This window comes from Tiliqua scincoides, chromosome 11, assembly GCF_035046505.1.
Source record: "Tiliqua scincoides isolate rTilSci1 chromosome 11, rTilSci1.hap2, whole genome shotgun sequence".
Classification (NCBI taxonomy): Eukaryota; Metazoa; Chordata; class Lepidosauria; order Squamata; family Scincidae; genus Tiliqua; species Tiliqua scincoides.
Genome location: NC_089831.1, coordinates 8,889,791 through 8,897,571, shown reverse-complemented (window position 1 = coordinate 8,897,571; position 7,781 = coordinate 8,889,791). Strand labels below are relative to the sequence as shown.

General features: G+C 46.2%; 2 pseudogenes; one reads left to right on the top strand and one right to left on the bottom strand.

Moving 5' to 3' along the window:
- Window positions 1–376: 376 nt before the first annotated feature.
- Window positions 377–492, bottom strand: LOC136662899 (5S ribosomal RNA; annotated as a pseudogene).
- A 7,136-nt stretch (window positions 493–7,628) lies between these two features.
- LOC136662883 (5S ribosomal RNA) lies at window positions 7,629–7,751 on the top strand (annotated as a pseudogene).
- Window positions 7,752–7,781: the final 30 nt, after the last annotated feature.

The window sequence follows — 7,781 nt, the reverse complement described above, 5'->3', positions numbered from 1 at the left end:
CGATCCTGTGGGCCTTCAGCTCTGGCGCTAGGCGTCATAAATGTACTATAAGGCATGCTTACAGCACCAGGGAAGGAGGGAGCACCAGTGCTCAGCTAGCGCCAGTTGACACTGCGCCTTTGTGCCATGTGGCCAGCTGGCAGGCTCTCTCCCAGCACCGGCTGGTACTGAGTATTTTTGGGGTGGGAAAGGGGAGGAGTGGGTGGAATGAGGCAGAGGTGGAGGAAGGACAGAGGGATGGAAGAATCAGGTCTGTGAGGGGGCAGAGATGGTGGCAGGTTCTGCCACCGTATCCTATCCTCCCTCCTGGCCTGGTCAGCCCAACATGGGTCTCCTCAGCTCTGGTTGGCAACCTTCAGTCTCGAAAGGTTGTATAAGCCTACAGCACCCGGTATTCCCAGGCGGTCTCCCATCCAAGTACTAACCAGGCCTGACCCTGCTTAGCTTGCAAGATCAGACGAGATTGGGCATGTGCAGGGTAAGAGCCAAGGAGACCAATTGCCACCAACTGCTGTCTACCCAGGGCAATGGAGCAAATGCTCCCTTTCCCCCAAGGAGACCTTCAGTGGTATCCCAGCACCCACAAGATTCAGCAGTCGCCATTTTGGTGCCTCTGGAGTCATGGACACCGGAAATCTTAGGATTGGGCTGCCCAATAAGTGAAAACTCTAACATCATGGTCTTCTTAGATAAGACCTTTTAGCATACTTCCAGTCCTGGAACGTGCTGGAATCCCTAGCATGTATGCACTGCTGAAACAGAGACGCCTGCGTTGGCTCGGTCATGTCGTGAGAATGGATGATGGCCGGATCCCAAAGGATCTCCTCTATGGAGAACTCGCGCAAGGAAAGCGCCCTACAGGTAGACCACAGCTGCGATACAAGGACATCTGCAAGAGGGATCTGAAGGCCTTAGGGATGGACCTCAACAAGTGGGAAACCCTGGCCTCTGAGCAGCCCGCTTGGAGGCAGGCTGTGCAGCATGGCCTTTCCCAGTTTGAAGAGACACTTTGCCAGCAGTCTGAGGCAAAGAGGCAAAGAAGGAAGGCCCATAGCCAGGGAGACAGACCAGGGACAGACTGCACTTGCTCCCGGTGTGGAAGGGATTGTCACTCCCAAATTGGCCTTTTCAGCCACACTAGACGCTGTGCCAGAACCACCTTTCAGAGCGCGATACCAGAGTCTTTCGAGACTGAAGGTTGCCAATACCTACCTATATTCATGGGGGGGGGGGGGGATATGATAAGCCTTTAATTCAGTACCACTGGTGTACATGACTCCTCTTCCTAAAGGGAATGGTGGCTTGATGCAGAAAAGATGGAACTTGAGACCTATACTAAAAAGCATGTTATGCTAAAAAAAGCATCTCACATTTAGAAACACAGACGAAATGTCCTTTCGGGAAAATATAGCTTAATTAAAGCAAACATCAGTTTCATCTATGAAATCTGGGAGAGTGGGAGAGGGCTGAATCGACAACACACTGGGACTGGATGCATGCACATATACACTGTTTTCTGAACAAAGTCCATTTGATTTCAGTGGAAAACATTTAGTGTGCAGTCGTATGCACACTTTTCCTGAGAGCAAGTCCCACGGAAGACAATGGGACTTACTTCTGAGTAGACAAGGCTAGCCTTGCGCTCTGAAATAGTTCGGCTCTCCCGCTGAAACCCACTAGCTGAACTTAATTCTGTCCTTAATTCTTGCGGTATCATGCCCCATATAAAACCCACAGACGAGGCACCAGACTGCACATGTGACATTTGACAAATTTCCAAATAATGAAGAATTATTTTCTGCCTAAAAGGCAGAAGAGGCTCATTCATTACTGCTATAACACTTTTTGTGTTTCACCACTCTCATCTCATTCATTTAACACATTGATTGATTTAAATGGGTCCCTTCAGGGAGAAAGGCGGGGCATGAATGGATGAATGAATGAATGAATGAATATGTTTTAGATGCAACACTCATTCTGCCCAGCAGGAGTCAGGATAGCTAGCCCTCTTTTGAAATCACAGGAGGTTACGACCAAAAAGCATCCTAAGAATCCCAGGACATTTGCTCTAACCTAGTGTTCTTCAACCTTGGTGTCGTGACCCAATGGGCTGTCGAAGCCTCAGTTCTGGGGTCGCAGCATCTTATGGGAACAAAATAGGTTGAAGACCACTGGACTAGAGCACTACCAGGTGGAGTAGTGGAGGGGAGGGCATCTGGTGTTACCCCTTGAGGTACCAGGAGATTGTGATGGTGCTAAAAGAGCTTGTCACTAGTGCCAGGCTTCATGGTACCTTTCCTACTCTATCTAATAAGAATATTTGGCTACAGTGAACAGTGCTAGAAGGGTATAATGGGAGGTAGAGAGTGGATGGATAGGGTCTTGGGAGGGGGGGCAGGATCAATGGTGGGTCGCTAGTCTTGTACTTTTTAAAAAAATTTTATTGGAGTCATGGCATAAGAAAAGGTTGAAGGCCACTGTTCTAATCAAACTGGGGGCTTTACTCATAACTACTGTTCACAGTGCAGGCTACTGAACAGATTATTTTTTAAAAAAATAATTACTGTTCACATAAGCTATTTTATTTCCTCTGGCCACTAAGACTCAATCCAGTGTTACAGCCATGGGAAAAAAATTCATCCACAGCTTCTGAGCCATCAATGGGGCGGTAGTATACTGAGTGCAAAACTGCAGTCCTCTCTTGCAGTTAACAAAGCATGTGTGACGGTCACCAACTCAGATTTTGAAGGGAATGCTTGTCTTCTTACCAGGGTTATCTGCCAATAAAAGTCTGTTTGAGTTTGAGCTTACCAGGGAAAAGTGAGGAACAGCATGTTCTGGCCATTGTCACAACCTCCACGTCCAAGGATATCAACTGTGCTGCTTTGAGTGGTTGAAGATATGCCGAGTCCATTGCAACTCTCCTGCCCACTGGAAAGTGACAGGAACCAATATTCACACCTCTCAGTTTGCTACAACTGAGCAAAGGCCATCCCATTTCCAAAGCAACTTGAAATACTAAGAGTTAACCTCTTCCACTAATGGCTCACTCACACATCTATTAGCTCAAAGTTTATTAGAAAGCTAGCCTGTATTTCCCAGCCTCTTGTCTGTAAAATGAGAGCACTTTGCAAACTGAGGACCATCCATCTTGACATAATCAATGAAGGAACGGGAGCCATAGGTGCTCTAGAAAAGGTTGCTTACTTGCATCAGAGCTGAGGGCTCTTGCACAAAAGACTTGGCTCTGAAATCAATGGTATTTCTGAAAGATATTCATGTTGAGAAGCTATTCCCAAAGGATAATTCCTGTTACTTTGTTGCATCAAAAGCAATGAAAGGTCTTAGTGCCTTAGTGCTTAAGACTAAGCCAATGTTTCTCAACCAGTGGTACTTGAGATGGTGTCTGGTAATACTCACCTGACCCCTGGACATCTACTATCCAGCAGCAAGACTAGGAATGTGACACAACAACCAACAGTAGAGGCCCAGTTGGGTGGGCAGAGCTCCAAAGCATGCTTTTCCATGCTCGAAAAAGTCCTCCTGCCCACCCTGAGCCTCTTACCAGTGTTTGTTGCATCACATCTGGTCTTCCAACCTGGAAGTCACTGGCAATGATGTCATCACCAATTACTTCCAGTGGTACTTTGAATAGGTGGACCATGTGAAGTCGTACGGCAGAGGACAAACCTTGAGAAACTCTGGACTAACCCATTTATTTCAGCATTAGCTTTGCTGGGCTACCATCCATCAGATGCATCAAGTCCTGCACATGGATTCAAATGATGTCTTACGTGGTCTCAGGCAAAGACAGGGCTTTTGAGTTCTGTTCTTAACCAGCCATAAATTTGTTGCCACGCTGGTAGCGCTCCAGTGGTAGTTGCCATCAAGGTAGCGCTCCCAACCTGGCAATACAAATGTGGAATAATGGTGGGTGAAGATAAAGTGACCAAGCTTGGTTGCTAGATGTGCTATGTTTCCATCAGGAAATGGGAAGAACTGGCACCTTCCACTCGGTTCGCTCTGCGGTGTCACAGGAAATGCCCTCTGAGCATTAGGTTAGGACAGGGGTGTCCAAAGTTTTGGGCTGGAGGGCCACATCATCTCTCTGACACTGTGTCGGGAAAAAAAAAATTAATTTACATTTAAAATTTGAATAAATTTACATAAATTTATTACATAAATGAATATATTAAAGATGAACTTATATGAATGAATGAAGGTCTGGCAATAGCTCAAGGCCTATAAAAGGCCTGGCACAAAGCAAGGCTGGCCTTTCCTTTGCTGCCTCCGCTGCATCACAGACATGAAACAGCAAGCAGTGAAGGGAGCCCTCATCCCACAGCTCACGCAAGAGGTCTAACAGTCACCCTCACACTGAGAGCAGTTGCGTCAGGCCAGTGTGGGCTCCAACAAATCTCCAGAGGGCCAGAGGCTCATTGGAGACTGGGGGTTCCCTGAGGACCACATTGGGAAGCCTTGAGGGCCGCATATGGCCCCAGGGCCGGGGTTTGGGCACTCCTGGATTAGGAGAATAACTAAGAAACCAACCTAGCCATTAATATAGATTTCGTTAACTATCCCAAGAATCAGTGTACACATTCTGGGAACTATCAGGACACTTACTTAAGAGCTCATAAACTCTATGGGAAGATTATGACAGACCCCATTGTGCCAAGTTTTTTTTTTTAAAATTATATAATACATAAACATTAAATCCAGATGCCCCGATGCTTCTTGCCAAAAGCCAATATTCCATGACTTTATTGTCCAACAAATGTTACCATTTTCTATACCTTATTACTGCCTGATCCAATTTGATACAAAATCTTTTTTCATAAGACATATCCAGGCCGTAAAAGAAGCTCTAAGGCTTCTGTATCTGTTGTTTCATTTATCGCACACGCTAGAGTATCTTCAGAGCCCAACAGGGAATAGTTGGCTATAAATCTTCTAGAAATCTGGAATTATATACAGGAGGGGAGCATTAACTGGGTTCCTGAGAACTCATAAAAATCACATTCCAAACCCTGAAGCTTCTCAGAAGGCTTGGGCCTTAAATACTCCATGCACAATATGTATGCCATCTAGGTTACAGTTTGCAAGGCTCAAGAACAATGGCACAATTACCATTGGCTCAAGAGCATCTGTTTCTCTTTCCACCACTCCTGCATCTATGTGGAAGGGGCCAAGGCATCTCCTTGGCACACAGACAGTCCCAGGTTTCATCCCAGTCATCACAGCCAGCCCAAGTTGAAGTGCCCTCTAATGTTCCACCCCCTTCATTTCTTCCACATGTCACTCTTTAAAAAAAAAAAATTCATTCATGTGCCCCACCTCTTCCTTAGCTGTCCAGCCACTGAAAGTAGATTGAGCAAGGAGAAGGAAGGGATCCATGGGGAAGGGAGGAGAGGACCATGCCCTTCTTCCCTTGAGCTCTGTTACCTGCTGGCTTCTGTCCAACCTGTTCTGAACATGTTGCAAATGGAATAGGACTTCATGCGCTCCATGCAGCCTGCGTACATGTAAAAAGCTGTCAGGTAGGAAGCAGCGGATGGTGGAGCTAAAAGTGAGTGAATGGATCCCTTTGCCTTCTCCTTCCTGCCCAGCCAAGAAGGAAGTGGGGGAGGTAAAGTGATCCTGATTGGATCACTTTCCAGGAAAGGGATATATGGGATCCTTTCACTTCCTCCTTTCTCCAGCTGTGACTGCTTGTGGCACTGGAAGGCAAGAGGGTTCTGCTAGTCTCAATCCTCCTCTCATTCACTCTCAGTGAGCACAGAGGGTTGGAGTCACCACTTTAGCTGAGCTGGTGGAGCACCCAGTTGAATCTGGTGCACACATGGCACCCCTGGTCATTTCTCCAGTGGCTTTCACACCACAGCAATGAAGCCTACAGCAGCAGATCCCTTGATGGGACTTCTGGAAGATCGCTTTGAATCTTCTGGTTGAACCTATTATTCCATTCAATGGGAAAAAAAATCCTTAATAACCACAGATCGCTAACCAAATCAACTGTTCGCCTCAGATAACAAGGAAGACCACCCTGCATTAACACAGTACCACCTACATACACGACGCTTTCCAACAGGTGCATGGACAGTTCCCTGCCCCAAAGAGCTTGCAGTCTAGAAACAAACTTACGGGAGACAAGAGAAGAAGGGGAAGGCAGTGGTGGAAAGCTAAGTGGAAAAAGTATATATACAAATTCTTAAGAATATAAGAACAGCCCCACTGGATCAGGCCATACGCCCATCTAGTCCAGCTTCCTGTATCTCACAGCGGTCCACCAAATGCCCCAGGGAGCACACCAGATAACAAGAGACCTCATCCTGGTGCCCTCCCTTGCATCTGGCCTTCTGACATAGCCCATTTCTAAAATCAGGAGGTTGCGCATACACATCATGGCTTGTAACCCGTAATGGATTTTTCCTCCAGAAACTGGTCCAATCCCCTTTTAAAGGCGTCCAGGCCAGATGCCGTCACCACATCCTGTGGCAAGGAGTTCCACAGACCAACCACACGCTGAGTAAAGAAATGTTTTCTTTTGTCTGCTCTAACTCTCCCAACACTCAATTTTAGTGCAAATCCTTAGATGCAGCTGTGGTAAGGGTGGTAAAGTAACGCATCAAGAGCAATGAGAATTAAATTAATAATAATCAGTACCAATAACAGCCTTATTGAAGTAAATAAAAAAAAGAGCATTTGCATGACACATGTTTCATTTTGCTTCTTTCCTTCCAAGACCTTAGCAGCCGTCTGCCTAAACAGCTATTAATAGATTACCTACTGCACTGAAATATGATCTGGCCTGTTGAATGCAGGGTAACGGCCTCAGACTAGTCAAAGGGCCTGGACCAGTCTCAAGTCCCACTGCAGCATGGAAATCACCTTCCAGAGAGCTCAGTGTGGGCCCAGCCTGGCCCAATCATAAACTGGAGTAAAAGTTTTTATCCTGCTCCTTTTGCTTTCTGTGCATATTAGTGTACATTTTTTGAAGCCTGTGGAAACTAGCCCAGCAGATGTGGGCCACATAGCTATTTTTCTACACTCTGACAGTGGCTGTTGTGTCAGGAGATCTTAGGATTTCTAACCAGATCTCATGATTTTGCTTTAGATATGGATCTCATTGCCATATTCTAACCTTAACCGAAACTTATCCAACACTTTTTTTTCAAGCTTCGTGTCATATGGCAAATCTTGGAAGGTTTCCAATGGACTTCCCGGCATCAAAATTAATGCATCATTGCTTTTATCTTAAGGGTTATTAACACCTTCCTTCAGAGCTAATAACTTGCCTGGCTTAAATATGGATAAAAGCTCCTCTTTGTAAAAGACAAGGTCAAAATCATCACAATGCAAAGGCAGTCAGTCACGCAGCAGAATAAATTAATGCGGGAAGAATATTGAAAACGTCCTTGAAGGATACCCTGTTGTTAATTTTGGAATTTGGATGCATTGTTTATAACCCACCCTTCTCCCCAGAGCAGCTTACAGCAGTGGTTCTCAAACTTTTGCTGCGACCTACCTTGTTCCTCTGCATAGGTCACAATGCAATGCTCAAATCTCCCCCCCCCCCCGCAAGCCTTACTTGAAGTCCCCGAAGGTCACACTAGATCGCAACCCATTCCTTTGGTCTCCCTATACTGAACACTATCTTCCGATCTTGTCTGATCTCGGAAGCTAAGCAGGGTCAGGCCTGGTTAGTACTTGGATGGGAGACCGCCAGGGAATACCGGGTGCTGTAGGCTTATACCATAGTCTTTCGAGACTGAAGGTTG